The following is an 18,264-nucleotide window of genomic DNA, read 5'->3' on the forward strand; positions in this document are numbered from 1 at the left end:
AACTAGATATTAGTTGCTGTTGTGGTTATGATGATAACTGTAACTGGATATTAGTTATTGTAGTGGTTTTAATGATATCTGTAACTGGATATTAGTTACTGTAGTGGTTATGATGATAACTGTAAGTGGATATTAGTTACTGTAGTGGTCATGATTATAACTGTAACTCGACATTAGTTACTGTAGTGGTTATAATGATATCTGTAACTGGATATTAGTTACTGTATTGATTATGTTGATATCTGTAACTAGATATTAGTTGCTGTAGTGGTTATGATGATATCTGTAACTGGATATTAGTTACTGTATTGATTATGTTGATATCTGTAACTAGATATTAGTTGCTGTAGTGGTTATGATGATATCTGTAACTGGATATTAGTTGCTGTAGTGGTTATGATGATAACTGTAACTGGATATTAGTTACTGTAGTGATCATGATGATAAGTGTAAGTGGATATTAGTTACTGTAGTGGTTATAATGATATCTGTAACTAGATATTAGTCTTAAACTGACTTTGTTCCTTTTCCATTTTATAAAATGAACTTAATTTACACTACTAATTATGTTAATTAGTTTCATATGACCTTATATCAAAATAAAATGATTGAGCGTTACACAAGAAACGCCAGAATTTGATGAAGATGGTTTAAAAAAATGGTTTATTACGTTCTCAATACGTGTACGACATGTATAAAAGCAATCTGAAATAGTTAAACACACTGGGTCCAAGGTTTTCCTTTTAAGTGTAGAATAATAAAAGGCGTTCATTAAGCACGTGCTCTTAGCTTCTCTTTTTTGTGAAATAAAATGAAAACCCCGAGGAATTGTCTTGACTCTCAAGAAATAAATCATGTTATATTCTTCAAGCTTTACATATTTTTTTATCGTGCACTGTATCGTATGGAGGAGAAAGACTAAACCTGTATCTCAGAACGACTGGTATGGGTATTAACACTTTTATTGATAAGGAGAGAACAACGTTTCGATCTTCCTAGGTCATCTTCAGGTTAATACCAGCCATTGTGAGATACATTGTTATTTCAAGTGTGTTTCCCGTCATCAAGAAACACTAAACCTATTGTGTGATAGATAGGAAGTTTAGTCAGCTGCTGCTAATTGTATTAATATAACTATATTGACAATGATAATGTAGTTTTCCTGTTTCTCAATAGGTGGTTACATCAACGATTAATTTCTAGGTTTAAAAGGAACAAGATTTGATCCATCAAACAAAGGAAATGTCACTATTTGGTAAAGTTCTATGTTGTTGGTTTTTTACAGTAGTAATTTGAGAAACTGTTTGGAAATATTTATTAATGTGCTCGCTCACTCCCTCTACCTATAAATATATTTATATATCTTAATAATTATCAATTATAATTATTGCTAATAAGCCTTTTTATCTCAGCACCATTAAACAATAAATAATTTTTAATCATTTAATGTATATATTTCAGTTCCTGGTTAGGTATCTTTAGACATAATGGTTTAAAGCTTGTAGTAGTAATACTCGATAAACGTTGAGGATATCCTATCTATTAAGCAACATCCAAAATGCATAAGTTAAACAGATTGATTGTCATGGAAAATTAAAAGAAGTGGGTGTAGGTGGGTGCTGAAACCCATAACTATTCATCTCTTACTGCCTCTCGCTGTCTGCAGTCAGATGTAGGAAAGCAGTTACCCTTTAAGTTAATTACGTTTTAGAACTAGAAACAAAACCATTCAAAAATTCTGCATCATAGAACTCTCAACCACTTATTAAATATTTATTTAATCAACTTGTGTAACAGAGATTTGTGTTTATAAGGGATTGGTAACTTAGTAACTTAGTCAGATTAGCGTGAATTAACCTTAATAACTTAGCTAAATCAGTGTGGATTTATCTCAGCAACAGTGAAAGTGGTCTGGATTAACTTTATAAACTTAACTAGATTAGTGCGGATTAACCTTAGTACTTAGCCAGATTAGTGTGCATATGTCTTTACAGCAGCCAGAGTGGTCTGGATTAACCTTAGAAGCTTAACTAGATTACTGCGGATTAACCTTAGAAACTTAACTATATTAGTGTGGATTAACCTTAGTACTTAGCCAGATTAGTGTGGATATATCTTTGTAGCAGCCAAGTTAGTCTAGATTAAACTTAATTGTCTAGACAGATTAGTGTGGATTAACTTTAGTAACTTTGGAAACATTAAACAAATTATTTGTATAATAACTAACATTTGGTTTTCAAAGGAGAAATCTATTAGCAAATAACAAGGTTTATACCGTTAAACATGAAGTATGGTTTGGTTTGATTTAAGCAGGTAAGTCGTTCTTATCAGAAATTAATATTAATCACTCTAAGAAATCGTTAAATTATTAAACTATTCCCATTCTGATAACATTGTTTTTTTCTTCATATTTTTTTCATTGTAAGATGATTTCATTTCTATTATGTTTACAATTTTTTTATTTTATTTTATCATGCGCGTCTTTATTTTTAACAACAGGTTCGCTAAACCGAATTATGAGAAAGAATGTCGGTCCCATAACTAGCCATGCGCATGCGCACTTTGCACGGTCGTTATATTTTGTTTGTTTACATTGATTTTTCCCTGCACGAGATTTACTCTCGACTGCAGGGTTTTTGAAAGTCTCGAAGGCAGGCGAAGATCGAGGTCTCGTGACGTCCTCCATAAACATTGATTTATTTCAAGACTTAAGAAGACGGTCACGCTGTAAGATCTGTTCCGTTTTTTTCTTTGCTAACGTTCGAAAAACCTTTTCTCACCTCGTTTCATACAGTCAGTAAAAGCAAATTACTGAGCACAAAACCTTGAGGTTTTTCGTATCATGTTAGAAAGTTCCATGGAAAATTTACGATTTTCACAGCAAAAGAAATACACATTTAAAACACGAAGCTTTTAAACTACAACTCATAAAATTAAGTTATTTTGTAAAAAGACTTGTTCAATAATATATTTGTGTTTTATTTTATATGAAATAATATTTTTTCCTGATTCTGGTATCAGCGTGTCATTTTCATCCATTCGATTTCATCCACTTCCTAAACCTTTCATCTGATGAAATTTCCAGTTAACCCTACTCAGGCCTCTCTCACATCTTACTAATTTTACCGTTTTGTCAGCTCGCATTAATATTCTACCTATTCTCATAATGTTTCAAGAAATTCTCCTCGATTTTTGTTACTTTGCAGATGTTCCCGATTTATCAAATTATAGTAATCTGATAAATGTAACACAAATTTTGTTCTTGGATAGTATGTGTTATTTCTTAATTGCTTATGTTGTAAAAGTACAGAAAATGGTCATTATTCCCTTCAAACTTTCCTTTTGTGACCTGGATAATGAAATTTAGAAATTAACCTATTTTCTTTGTAAAAACGGGCAAAATTGCACATTTTCGTTTACATAAGTTCTGAATAAAACAACATATGAATCAAGATTTACATGTATTTATGCTAAAGTTATACAAAAATGAACAAAAATATTTAGAAGTGGGTAGTTTTTCGAAATCTGCGACTGTAATGTAAATAACTTTCACGTATCAGCCACTAAATATAGTCTCCCATCATGTTTTCATTATATGTTCCTTGGTAGTGGTGTTCAAAGTCCACTATATCTTGGTGGAAGCACTCACTTTGCTCCTCTGAGTATGCTCCCATGTTCTTCTAGAACTTATCAAGATGAGCGTCAAGGATATGGACTTTCAGGGACATCCTGCAGCCCATTTTGCTATAGTTCTTCACCTGAGTTTCAACCAGTTACATATAATTTTCGGCCTTGTGATTGCCCAAGAAGCCCCGAACCACTGCGACAAAGCTACCTCAAGCTTTTTTACCCCTTCCTACTGACTTTCTTGGGGAATTCTGTACACTCCAGGATCTTCTTTATTTGTAGTCCAACGAAGACACCAGCTTTGACCTTTGCCTCAGACAGATTAGGGAAGTCTGGAGGGTACTTGAAGGCTGTATACTCCTTATCAAGAGCTGTGACAAATTGTTCCATAAAACCCTATTTTATGTGTAATGATGGGAACAACACCTTCTGGAGGTCCACCAGTGGCTCACACTTGACATTGTAGCTCCTCACAGAGAACTCCGTCCGTTGTGGCCAGTACTTCCTGTTGTAGTGCGCTGCGGTGTCCCTGCTGTCCCGAAGGCAAAGATAACAGGGAAACTTGGTAAAGCCTCCTTTGATAGGTCTATGTGTTCATTTAGGCAGCTATAACTAAAATAAAGTGGTGAGTGGTGAGTCTCTGTATATATATTACTAGAGAAAGTGCTAGAAAATTCTAAAAGGTTTTTGAAAATTATCGTAAGTTATACAGCATTCTAGAAAATTCTTGTAAGTTTCAGAAAATTCTCTATCAGCTACTCAGCACTGAATCAACCTGGAATGTTCTGGAAAATGGAAAAATTTGAAAATTTCTTTACCCAGGTTACAAAAGCAAAGTTTGAAGAGAAAAATAGGTTTTTTTTCATTCACTTTAGGTTTAAGCAATTGGGAAATAACACTCTCTGTAATAGTGTAATTTGTCCCTATTATCCATTTGGCGATTCCAGTAATAACACTCAGTTCTCTCCTAATGTGAGGCTGTTTCCGTGTTACGTTTGGATAATTCGCTCTCTGACTAAGACATTGGAATTAGCAGGAACTTTATTCTGTTACCTCCTTCATTTTACCAGGAATTTCTACTGATTTGTTGTAAGTTTTCAGATGTACTTGAGTAATCAGATAGGATCTTCAAAATAACAGGAGATTTGATGAGAAATGTGTCGCAAAGTTCATTTCGGTTTTTTTAATTCTGAATTAGTTCATAGCAAGGAAAGAGATTGAAAACGATGTCAAATAGAGTGAAAACAATCTTTGTTCAACAATTATCAGAATATCAAAAGTGTGTAAACAGAGAACAGACACACAGCATATTTAGTGAAATCACATAAACATGTGCAGATCTGAGTGAAAAATCTGGTGTAAACTGAGAAAATATAGCCTTATGTTATAAGTACGAAAATGCTATTTTTTCACAGGGCGAATGCGCAACATATATTACCGATGGACATTTGTTTTCTAACTTTACGTGAGTATTTTGCACGGAAAAATAATGTAAGTGCTGTCATAGGAGAATGACTCATATCAATAGGTAACTAGGGCAAAAGGAACCTAGCCATTACTTTGATCAATGTTCTACTTTAAGCACATACACACAAATGTATGCATGAACAGCTTAAAATATTTTAGGCATATTTATAAGTTAAATAAAGGGGTCGAAGTTAACTGGTATTGTTACATAATACATTTTTTCCTCTGTTTTTTACCTCCAGACCATTTTCAACTGTCTCAAGTTTAACAGCTTGAAACCAACTGAAATGAACTCATGCATTGCTCAAGAAACTGTTGCAACTTACTTTCACCCCTGTATAGCTTTTATAGAATACGACAGACAACTTGAATACGAAGCATAATTTCACAACAAAGATTATAATTCACAACTAAACCAAATTGAATACAAAATAATACAACGATATAACATTACCTTTTATGTAACTAGTCAACCCAAATTTAGCAGTGATACACAAGAGGGAAGGCAGCTGGTCATCGCCACTCACTGCCAAATTTAGGTTGACTAGTGCAGATAGTATTCGAGCAGCTTTGTGGGAACTTTGACAGAGAAACAGACAATTAAAAGCAGAAAATATTGGAGTAAAAAAATACAACAGGTACCTTTTATGATAGCAAAAGATACTAAAATAAAACATTTAATATTAAATGAAACTGGCAGTATAGACTTACCCTATCAGCAGCAGATCGATACCAAGTTATTTCTTCAACAGTAAAAACATAGGAACGTACAAAAACAATGTTAACTAGTAAGATGGAAAATAATATAAATTTAATTTCACATAAAAAAGTACTTGTAATTGCACGATGTGTAATATAATCCATGAGCTTAGCCCTAAAAATTAGGACAGAGCAAATAATAATATAATTTTTCAAAACGTCCTACATCACTGAATAACGTCTTTACCGGCTTAAGTTACAGAAATGTAACATTTTAAAACCTGATATGATTGAAATTTAATGAAACTCGTATATGCTATTTTCAAAACTAAGACAATACAAACTCAGGGGAGATTTACAAATTAACGGTATGTCAAGGGGATTCATAGATAATGTTTACACAGTAGAAATAGAATTTCAATAATTTATTTTTGAAGTTTTTAACTTTCTACGTGACTAAAGCTATCTTCGTTGCTTTGTTATTCCATCTAGAAAAAGCGATGTTTGCATCGTACAAACAATTCAAATAAACTGTATCTGACTCATATATAAACATTTGTATTTATGCAGTGCTTTATCAAATGTAAGTATATATAATTATATATCAGCCCTTATCATAAGCATCTTCCTCTCCATCAATGTCATTCATCTGTTTATGGCAAACGTTCGATTTTCAAACGTCTTTTCAGTTAAAATCATTTGAAAACCAACGCGAGAAAACATCTTACATACCCTTACATAGCTATTTGACGAAAATTGAAGAAACGTATTACAAACTGTTGGTGCACCAGCCCATTTAGTCTCAATTACAACCAATAATAACCACCAGGTAACACAATTTCTGTACGTTGTTCAAAGAATCCTTACCAGACGAAGATCTGGTAATGTGATCTCAATTTATATACAGAGAAACAAAGTGAACGAAAAGCAACCAGAAGTCATTAATAATAGAAAAACATATAAATGGATCGAATAAAAAAACAGCTTTTAGAAAACATACGTAAAAGATCTTATAATTATAAAAATTATTACAAGATTGCGTTTTATTTTTAAAATGGTTGATTTTATCCAATAAAAAGAAAATAATGATTTAAAGTTATTTTTGAATATTAATACCTTCTGTTTTTGTTTTTTCTTTGTTTTTCAGACCAATTAAGTTACATATAAACTTCCTAAAATAAAAAAATAAGCCACTCTGCTTTATTCAGTAAGCAACCCCCTTGTGCTAGTAAAGGTAATCTCATCCCTACCACACAACAGATGTCAGTATAAAACATCAACATCTCCCCGATATGGTACTGGTGAGCTAGCTAGAATCACTCACAATTATAATACGTAAAAGAGAGACACTTTGGTATGATCACCATCATGTAAGTAGGTATATATATATACGGTATTCTGATAACCTATAAATATATACATATTGAAATTGAAACATAATATCATTTACTCATGAATTATCTAAAGAATACATAATTATTGTAAGATAAAATGTATTTTACCCCTGACTGATGTTCTAATGGAGCTTTCACTATTACCAGTTTCAATCACCAATTTGAACTTTAACTCTGTTTCTTTGAATTTTATCTTATGACCAGACGATGATTTTCCCAACCATTTTTGGACAAGGTTTGAATACCATAAGTTTTCACTGGAAGGAAATATCTTTACACTGCTTGTTCTTTGGCCATGGATTTGGTCATAGAATTAAAATTCGGGATGGAAAGCTGTGTGATCACATGGATTCTGATTGATCAGAAGTATAATTAACACTATATATTTGAACATTGTGACAGCCTGGTCACAACTACTAAATATTGCTCTGAGGAAGTGACATTTCTACAGGATTGCATGTATATACCACCAGTAAACAGTGCATCCCTTGCTTCTACTGACGTTTTAATACACCAGGTTTACTTGGGTCATGCGGTGAAGTATGATTAACAAAACCTGAAACATCTACATTGTTACCCCTCCACATTGTCTTCAATATTCTTTAGTTACTATAGAAACAGAAACACAGTCTAGTAGGAAGGAAAGGGGTTAAACTTCAGATACTGGTTCCTCCTACCTACATTAATGAAACTTACTAGTCATGGTACAAGCATCAATCTTCAACTTCTGACCATGGGAATCTCTCAGTAGCGAAATTCTTTTTTCACTAGACTTCTATCAGGTACGCGTTTAAAATAGGCCAGAGGCAGATGGCTTAAGGATAGCACCTCATGAATGTTACTTTCTGCATTCTAATGCATTTTATCTGCATCATTCTATTGAAACAATGTTTTACAGTAAGTAAGAAAGATGGGATGTTTTACAGTGAGCAAGAAAGGTAAGGTGTTTTACAGTAAGTAAGAAAGGTAATGTGTTTCAATCACTAGTGTGATAATTCTCAAGAACACAAGTTTTGATCGTATATGTTCTGCAAATGAATCTTGCTTACTGTAGAAGTCGTAACTTGTAATAAGGTTTATTTAATCGGTAAGTAAACTTAAAAACGGAACATATGTAAAAATAATCAGTAAATCTGTGCTTACAAAATAATTGAATCTGTATGATAGAAACTATTAAACAAAAGACTGTATATACGAAATTTTCAGTCGTATGACACGAGAATTACATTTTGTGAATTTTACCTTATACGGATAATTTTACACAGTCAGAAAGTTTCTTTTTAATCCCGTTGAAAACGTATTTTACCAATATCCATCAAAACATCAGGCCAAACTATGTTTGATATCAAACACAGTGTGGGCGCACCCATTAAACTTATGTCTTCAACAAACACTCTCTCCCTGTCGAATATTTCAGTGTCAAAAACTAAAAGAAATGTTAGTTACCAGAATTAATGAAAATATTTATAGTTTAAATCGTGTCTTGGAGCATTTATATTCAAATCAAAAACCTTCATGTAGATATTGCTTGTATATTTTGTTTCATTGTTTAATTGAGTGAATGGTGTATGATACTATTCCTGAATAACTTTATGTAACCTCAGTATATGCATGCAAAACCATATACAAGTATATTGTCATATATATATGTATTTTAACATATAAACAAGTAGCATTAAATAGAGTGATTTTTTAAAATTAGTAACCTTCATGGGCCACTTCCAGTAGCTATGTCATGGTAGTTATGACACTTTAACACACTGCCATCTATGAACCATTAAACTCAACTCATTCTCTCAGCATCACAAAATAATTAATTCCCAGCAAAATTCAGCTGAACCAATATTCTTGATTAAACATCTTCTAGTCAGGATCAATATTTCTGTTGACATTAATGTCAGAAGGACATAAGCTAAATACAATATTCTGTAGCTGATGTATTTACTATCCTAGACAGTCACAAGCTCCAGTATCCAAACTATGATAATATTAATGTTGTATCATCCATTACAAAGTTATCCACTCACAATAATTGACACAACTGAAACATAAATACAAGCAAAATCCAGTAAACAAAATTTTTTCACGAAGATTTATAATTATCTAATTACAATATAATTATTGTATACTTTGAAAAATAAAACTTTCCAATTGTGCATGTACTGGAGCTGAATAAGGAAGGAGTATTACACGGTCTGCTCCACAGACACTCCACAATCACTCGAGAGAGTGAAATGATCCTTGAAAATGTGAGGTGTACATTTCACCCTATCAAATTGCACTATAGTTTGGGGTTCTATAGAAACCACACCATTCATTCGCAGACTAACCAAATCAAACATCACTGTTATGACTGTCAATTACCAGTATTTTCTGTACAACTAAGACTGACTTCCAAGTCATTTGCAGTCATGTAGTTTTTACATCTTGAAAATTGATATCCAGGAGAGGACCTTTCCAATACCAAGCCATTCTCTCTCTAAGGATCATCCGTGATCATTGACTAGCTCTTTATGATCATAGGTCATCCAACTTCAGGAAAATACCATTTCTTCAAACCTAAGCCTTTTAAAACTTAATAACACAAGAATCATGGAGAAGTTTGGTGAGCCTGATCAAAGCAGTACAATTTCCTTTTCCTACCTATGGTACTCTCAGGTTCATTGATTTACCTTTAAGTAGCTAGTTATGATGCACAAAATAGCAAGAGGTTTAGTAGAAAATTTATCGCAGAGTTTTGAAATAGCTTAGAATAAAAAATGAGACTGAAAACAAAGTAGAATAGAAGATACATTTTTATTCAACATTTAAATTTAATCAAAGTTGTGAATGCATAAACGAAGGACCTCAGTTGACTGCATTCTGATAACCTATTTTTGACTGAGAAAACATAACATTATGTAAAAAATTCTACAAAGTGATTCTTTTCATGCCGTGTGCACTGTTTAGGTCACCAAATTTTATTGAAATATTAGAGATGACATGATCTTCAAAGTGTCACCTTACCTAACAAGAGAATATATCACTATGTATTTTTTATGTGTCTTTTACTTTACAGCAGCTTCCCACGAGAAAGTACATAATACAATAGGAGAATGACCCAGAACACTAGATAACTTGTGCAAAAGGAACTTAGCTAATTCCTTAATCAGTTATCTACTTTAAACATACATACATTTGAATTCACGAAAGTTGTGAAATATATAAAATAATTAATATGTCTGCTTACTACATTGTTTATATTTTGCTCTCTAGAGGTTCTTACTGACATCTTTCGTTCCTTCTGTCATTCGTTTTCTACTTTAAGCTTGATCTACTATCTTACTGATCCTTCTAAGCTCTTCAATTAGTGCCTTTCTTTTCATTCAATATTTAAGAAACATCTATTCGCTATGTCTATGGAATTTTGCAGTTTATTTCTCCGAATTTTTCTTTTCTCCATACTTATTTCCTGAAATATCAACTATTACATAAATTCCAACGTAAAGATTAAACCTGCGATTCACATTATAAACAAAAAAGTACCAACAGTTGCACATGTAAGGAATTCTAAGAAAGCATAGACAGATTCAAAGCTGATACCATTTTTGTGGTAGAGTAAAACTTATATTAATTACGAAGAAACGAGTATAGAGTGTCTTGTTTGAAACGCCACTTTAGCACGTGCTTCTACGTTCTAAGGAATTTCAAAGTATCTTTTGAGGAAGATTTTTTGTTTTACAGTTTCTGGAAAACCATCACGTCAGGTTACATAATGAATGAACTTCAAAGTACATGATCTTGGTATTATTAGTTTAACTGAAAAAAATCGGTTTTATTTGATTTTTGTCATAAGTAATAAGTGCTAAAGTAAACTTAGTTCTTATATGGTTGGTGTTTTTAGCAGGGTTAAAAAAAACAGCAACAAAATGGAAGTTTTTTTGTAAAAACAATCGGGTAGAATCACATTTGACGTCATTCTATTTTTGACATATAATATTATTTATATATAAGCTTACCTTATAAGCTTAGTATATATATATAAACATTTATTTATAAAATAAAAAATTCATACGCACCATGAAATATACCGTCATTTTTGGACAACAAAAAATTAGCTATGGCATGAAACACGATTCGCAAAATTAGTTTCGTATTAAACTTGCCAGTAATATTTGAAATAATAAATTTTTATACAGATAAATGAACAATGCTTACACTACTGGCTTTTTTTACTCAACATTATCTTTAACTGTTATTTTTACATAATATTAAATGAGCAATTTACCATTAAAATTTTACTCAGTTTTTAAGTGAGTCTAGTATTTGTAATTCTATTTTTTAGTTTGTTCTAACTGAGAATTGTACTTTATATTTTTTACAGAATTATCAGCTTAGCTCTTTACAAACCACTATTTGTTTTACACAACTGTAAGGGAATTTGAACTCAGCCACTGAACACGTTTGTCTTTTCAAGCGAAGGGGCGTTATAATATGATTGTTAATTCCACTGTATTACGCAAGGGCAACTGCATTACTGTTTAGAGTAACTACTCAAACTAATATGTTCATTGTTAATGAATATCATATCTAATCATTCACTGTGATGTCGAGACAACTTTGTATAGATAAAATAACAAATTAAATTTTAAAAATCATTTTGCATTTATAATTATCTTATTTTAATTTGTTCTTTAAAACTATGCAATACTTGGTTTTATATAAATTACGATCATTTAAGTTTTACGACGTCATTTATAGTTAAGTATGATGTAATGATAATACCATTATATCTAATTGTTAAGATCCAAATATATATAGAATATTAGTACTAAACAAACAAAATAAAGGAAAATCAAAAGGAAGAACTAGGTTAAAAATATTCAAATCTACGACTAGTAAACAAAAGCATAAACAAAAATCCAGAAACGCTGCACCAGTTGAAAGGATCCCCAAAGTACAGGTTATAACGTGGGATATAGAATGTACCGTATGTTATGGAGATGACTGAAGAAATAGGACCCACATTATGGTAGAGATACACCGCCTACAACGCTAAAAATTGGGTTTTGATACCTCTGGTGGGAAGAGCACAGATAGCTCATTGTGAAGCTGTGGGCTTGATTAAAAAACAAACAAAAAACAATACACTGTCTATCAGTGTTAATTTCAGATAGCCATTCTCACATTATGATATTCACAAACATTGGAAATATTGATATTAATCAAACAATAAAAAGAAATCAAAATTAGGAGAGTGAGATGTGGATGCTGTTTCTGTTACTTCTTCCCTTACATAACTGTTAGGTAAGGTCATCATTGGTCGTTACTTCCCTTACATAACTGTTAGGTAAGGTCATCATTGGTTGCTACTTCCCTTACATAACTGTTAGATAAGGTCATCATTGGTCGTTACTTCCCTTACATAACTGTTAGGTAAGGTCATCATTGGTTGCTACTTCCCTTACATAACTGTTAACTAAAGTGTTCAACTGTTACTACTTTCCTTAAATAACTGTTAGCTAAAGTGTTCAATGGTTACTACTTGTCTTACAAAACTGTTAACTATCGGTTTAATGGTCACTACTTTCCTTACATAACTGTTAGCTAAAGTGTACAATGGTTACTACTTCCCTTACATAAATTAGGGACGAAAGTGCAGGTAGCCCTCGTGTAACTTTGCGCGAAATTCAAAGACAAACAAACAAACATTTAATTCTTCGTTAATACATTAGACCTATTATGGAATACGCATGTCCAGCCTGGTTAAACATAGTACAAAAACAACTACATAAACTACAAAAAGTACAAAATTCAATCATAACATCAGCTTATAAAGTACCACGCAGTACTTCATCCACATTTATGTATAAGTATTCAAACTTAGAGACAGTATCCGACAGACTCTTGCACAATGTATTAAATTATTTTAATAAAAATTGGCATAAAAATGATTTATTGTGTGATCTATGTACGTGATGAATAGACTGCTAACTACCTTTCTCCAATGAATATATAGTTAAGAAACAGAAGTCAAGCTGGACACCATGCACTAGACGTTTAGAATTAGTATAATATTCATAAATTTTTCTTGTTTTTTTTCATTTTTCTTTTTTTATTATATATATATAAATAGATTAAAGTAATAATAATGAAAAAAATATAAAAGAAGAAAATAAAAAACCCATAAAAAGCAACTCAAGACAATATATGGACATTGCCCTGAAATGGGCCGGAGTACTGTGGGTTACTCTGGCCCTAAAACACTACAACTATAACATAGCAGTAGCTGACATGAAAATTAGGGATGGAGGAAGAGGTCGGTTGTACCTGACCTTCCTGGGTATCTAAAATCCAACATACCCAAATACCTACAAACAAGAAGCGAATTCTTCGTTATCGGCAGCGCCATCTCTTAGCGTTTGTTTAAACAACTGTATTCGATTATCTACTTCTATGAATTACGACTATTCTATTTCTAGTCATTTTGGTGGAGATTCATTTCTTTGGAATTTTCTATAATGGAAATTTTAGAAACTAAATGTATCTACACGTGCAACAGTAAAAAAAACTTTTCGAGTACGGATGTTACTATAAGAATGAGTTAGAACTCCAATATAGACGTAGTTAATAGATAGGCAAACAACATTGTTTGCCTAATTACAATTATATTAACGTAATGTGTTTCAAATATGGACGTAGTTTTCAAAGCACACTTTAACATTTTCAAATTATCAAGCCTTCGACTCTCTTGTTATTTTTCAATCTTAATCAGCAGTCTAGAAAGGTAATGAGGGAAAAATATAATAATTCAAAACCTACTGAACAATGTGGCCTCGAATATCGATTGAAAAACATATCACATTTATATATCTACGAAGAAATGGATAACAAAATTAACTTTAGGACGACATAGAATCAACTGTTGTGAATGAAATATCTAGAAAATGATTGGTTTAAATATCGCACTAAGCTACTCAAGGGCTATCTGCGCTAGCTGTCCCTAATTTGGCAGTGTAAGACTCGAAGGAAAGCAATTAGCCATCACCACCAGCTCTTGGGCTCCTGTTTCACAAACAAATAAGGGGATTGATCGTCACATTATAACGCCCCCACGGCTGAAAGGGCGAGCATGTTTGGTGTGATGGGGATTCGATCCTAGGAGCGTCAGATTACGAGTCGAGTGCCTTTATCACTTGACCATGCCGGGTCTTTAGAAAATGACAAGTAGGCTAATGTTGAAGTTGTGAAGATTTTCCTTCAATCAAAATTTGATTTCGGAGCACATGCTCGTTCCGTTGAGTTGTTTGATATTAAACTAAGTAGAGGGTGTGTTGTTGTTATAGAGCAAAGCTACTCAGTGGACAAAGAAAAAAGTAGATAAAAGATGTTTATTGTTGCCTATAAAACTAATTGTAGTTAAATTATTGCAACGCCACATAAATGCAAATTTTCAATGAAGACAAACATAGTTGACCATGCATAAACGTCAAAATGCGTGTTCCCAAAGTGATAAGCATATGGTTTTTAACAAACTGCGCTTGTGTATTTTAGACTTAAATAAGTCGAGATTACTTAAGACATAGACCTATCTGATTTTATCAGAGATGGCATCATGAAGCTGCAAGCATTCTTCAGATGCATTCTGCTATGTATGTGGCCAATTTATCAAGATAAGAGCGAAAATGTACTCTGTGACAACATCTGCTAAAATGTGTGAAGCCTACAAGGTATATTTCAGCATGCCTGTCGGGGATCAAGACAAACCCTGGGCACCTCATTTTACCTGTAAGCACTGCAGATAAAACTCTAAGAGGGTAAGACGGAAAATTTTTGCTTGCTTGAATAGTAAGATTTTATATTATACAAATTTTAGATCTTTTAAAATTTAAATATTTTTCTGTGCACCCTAAAGAGGAATACAACAGTGTCAAGACCTTGCTAGTATCCTTGAAGTATGATGAGTATGGCTGGGAGGTTATCAGAGACTTAAAAATGATGGCATTCCTGATGGGTCTCCAAGGAGGCTTTACCAAGTTTTCCTGTTATTTTTACCTTTGGGACAGCAGGGACACCGCAGCGCACTACAACAGGAAGTACTGGCCACAACGGACCGAGTTCTCTGTGAGGAGCTACAATGTCAAGTGTGAGCCACTGGTGGACCTCCAGAAGGTGTTGTTCCCATCATTGCACATAAAAGTGGGTCTTATGGAACAATATGTCACAGCTCTTGGTAAGAAGTATACAGCCTTCAAGTACCTTCCAGACTTTCCTAATCTGTCTAAGGCAAAGGTCAAAGCTGGTGTCTTTGTTGGACCACAAATAAAGAAGATCCTGGAGTGTACAGAATTCACCAAGAAACTCAGTAGGAAGGGGTGAAAAAGCTTGGGGTAGCTTTGTCGCAGTGATTCGAGGTTTCTTGGGCAATCACAAGGCCGAAAATTATGTGGAACTGGTTAAGGCTTTGGTGAAGAACTACAGCAAAATGGGCTGCAGGATGTCCCTGAAAGTCCATATTTTTGACGATCATCTTGATAAATTCAAGGAGAACATGGGAACGTACTCAAAGGAGCAAGGCGAGTGCTTCCACCAAGATATACTGGACTTTGAACGTCGCTTCCAAGGAGCGTAAAACGAAAACACGATGGGAGACTATATTTGGGGGCTGATACGTGAAAATGATTTACATTACAGTCGCAAATCTCGAAAAACTGCTCACTTCGAAACATTTTTGTGTAATTTTAGTATAAATACATGTAAATCTTGATTCATATGTTGTTTTATTCAGACTTTATGTAAATGAAAATGTGCAAGTGTGCCCGTTTTTACATAGAAAATAGGTTAATTTCTAAATTTCATTATCCAGGTCACAAAATGAAAGTTTGAAAGGAATAATTGCCATTTTCTGTACTTTTACTACATGAAAAATTAAGAAATAACACATACTATCCAGGAACAAAGTTTGTGTTACATAGTGCTGTTAACAAGAAAATCATGTTATGTAAACAGTGGTAAAGTTTGGATATTACAGTGGCTGATAACAAGAGAAACATGTGATGTAAACAGCGCTAAAGTTTATGTATTACAGTGATTGATAACAAGAGAATCATGTTATGTAAACAGTGGTCAAGTCTGAGTATTACGGTATTACAAAGTATCTTTAACATTTTCTTTATCCATTATCTTTCCGTGAATTATTGTTCGCTCTCTAAAAATTGCGAAAAATGTTCACTTCCATTACGCGGTTTTCTGAGATATTTATGTGACCTACAAGGTTACGTATAGGTGGACCTGTTTCCAGCTTATGGAGAACTTTGGTCATGATCAATTACTTGAAATTTATTATGTAGATTATTGACCAATTTTGGACACTAGGTGTCTCTGTTTTAGGATTTTTACTAAAGAAAAATGAATGAATAGCACTCACAAGATTTTATTTGATAGACTAGAGGAAAGGCAATAAGTCAACGGTACCCACCGCCTACTCTTGGATTACTGTTTTCCTAACTAAGTAGCAGGATTTCTAGGCCCGGCATGGCCAAGCGTGTTAAGGCGTGCGACTCGTAATCTGAGGGTCGCGGGTTTGCATCCCGGTCGCCCCAAACATGCTCGCCCTCCCAGCCGTGGGGGCGTTACAATGTGACGGTCAATCCCACTATTCGTTGGTAAAAGAGTAGCCCAAGAGTTGGCGGTGGGTGGTGATGACTAGCTGCCTTCCCTCTAGTCTTACACTGCTAAATTAGGGACGGCTAGCACAGATAGCTCTCGAGTAGCTTTGTGCGAAATTCCAAAAAACAAACAAACAAACAAACAGTAGGATTTCTCTCTTAGCCTTATAATGTATTGTAGTGCGAATTATGGCTTTGTAGCACGTGAACCATGAATGTTCAGTTTTATATTAACTACGGGGCCACACCGGGTACCAAACACGAGATTACCGAAAGACTTACGTACTGGGCAAGACGTAGCAGTTAGCATGCTCCTGTGTTGAATCGGAAAATTCATACTTCGCACTCGTTACAGCAATAAAAAACGCATTCTGAGCTTTACGGCTGTGAGTGCGTTATAAGTGTGACGAGCAAATCCCCTTATTCGATTAATCCAAGCGTTGGAGACTGGTATTGTTGAATAGCTGCCCCAACACCTTGTCTAGCAGCTCAAATTTTAAGATTGTTTAATGGGTGAACAGCAGCTGTACAGAGAAAGAATGCAAAACAAAATCAGGGGTTCAACGTCGTGGACAGAGTACAGATAACCCATAATGTAACTTTACACTAGATAGTTTTCTGCGAAACTCCCAATATTCTCAAGCCCTCATTCCTTTCTCGATCCAAGACTTTACGTTTCGTAGTATGTTTCCTCTTCCGGACTTTCGGTATTTTAATCTTTTGTTTGTTTCTTTTAATTTCGCGCAAAGATATACGAGGGCTATCTGCATTAGCCGTCCCTAATTTAGCAGTGTAAGACTAGAGGGAAAGCAGGTAGTCATCACCACTAACTTTTGGACTATTCTTTACCAATGAATAACGGGACTGACCGTAAAATCATAACGCCCCCCACGCCTGAAATAGTGAGGATGCTTGCTGTGATGGGGATTCGAACCCGCGACCCTTGGATTAGGAGTGGAGTGGCTCAACCATTGGGCCATGCCAGCCCGAACTAACTGCAAAACAGATTAAAAGATAAACAAACATACTTAGTGTTTCTTATAAATAAAGATTAATACGAAATTAAATTCGTGTTCAATAACCATGACATCCAATATTTATTTCAATTCCGTAACATGTGCTAAGAAAGACATAATGTCTCTTTCTGCAACAGTCTGTTTTCGGGGTCTTTAATTCTAATGATTAAAATATATATCTTTTTACTTCATTTCTCGAGATAGAAACTGTGTGTTCTTAAAGTAAGATAAACTGAATTATTGTACATTAAATTTAGAAAAATTGGAAATTTTTATTTGTATATCGTTTTGAATTTAATCTCTATATTTAAAGAGGTTTAAAGCCTCACTAGTCTCGTGTGTAAAGAATAAACTGCTGTGCTTTGAACATTTCCGAAGGTTAAAATATGTTTTAGTAAACCAGAAGTGTTTTAT

The 18,264-nt window shown here is 33.6% G+C and overlaps 1 protein-coding gene across 3 annotated transcripts in view; it reads left to right on the forward strand.

Annotated features, from left to right (window-relative positions):
- The window catches only part of LOC143253443 (synaptotagmin-7-like), a 219,226-nt gene that overhangs the window by 107,323 nt on the left and 93,639 nt on the right, over positions 1-18,264 (forward strand). The gene's annotated exons all lie outside the window — the stretch shown is intronic.

The sequence above is a fragment of the Tachypleus tridentatus genome, chromosome 6 (genome assembly GCF_004210375.1).
Source record: "Tachypleus tridentatus isolate NWPU-2018 chromosome 6, ASM421037v1, whole genome shotgun sequence".
Classification (NCBI taxonomy): domain Eukaryota; kingdom Metazoa; phylum Arthropoda; class Merostomata; order Xiphosura; family Limulidae; genus Tachypleus; species Tachypleus tridentatus.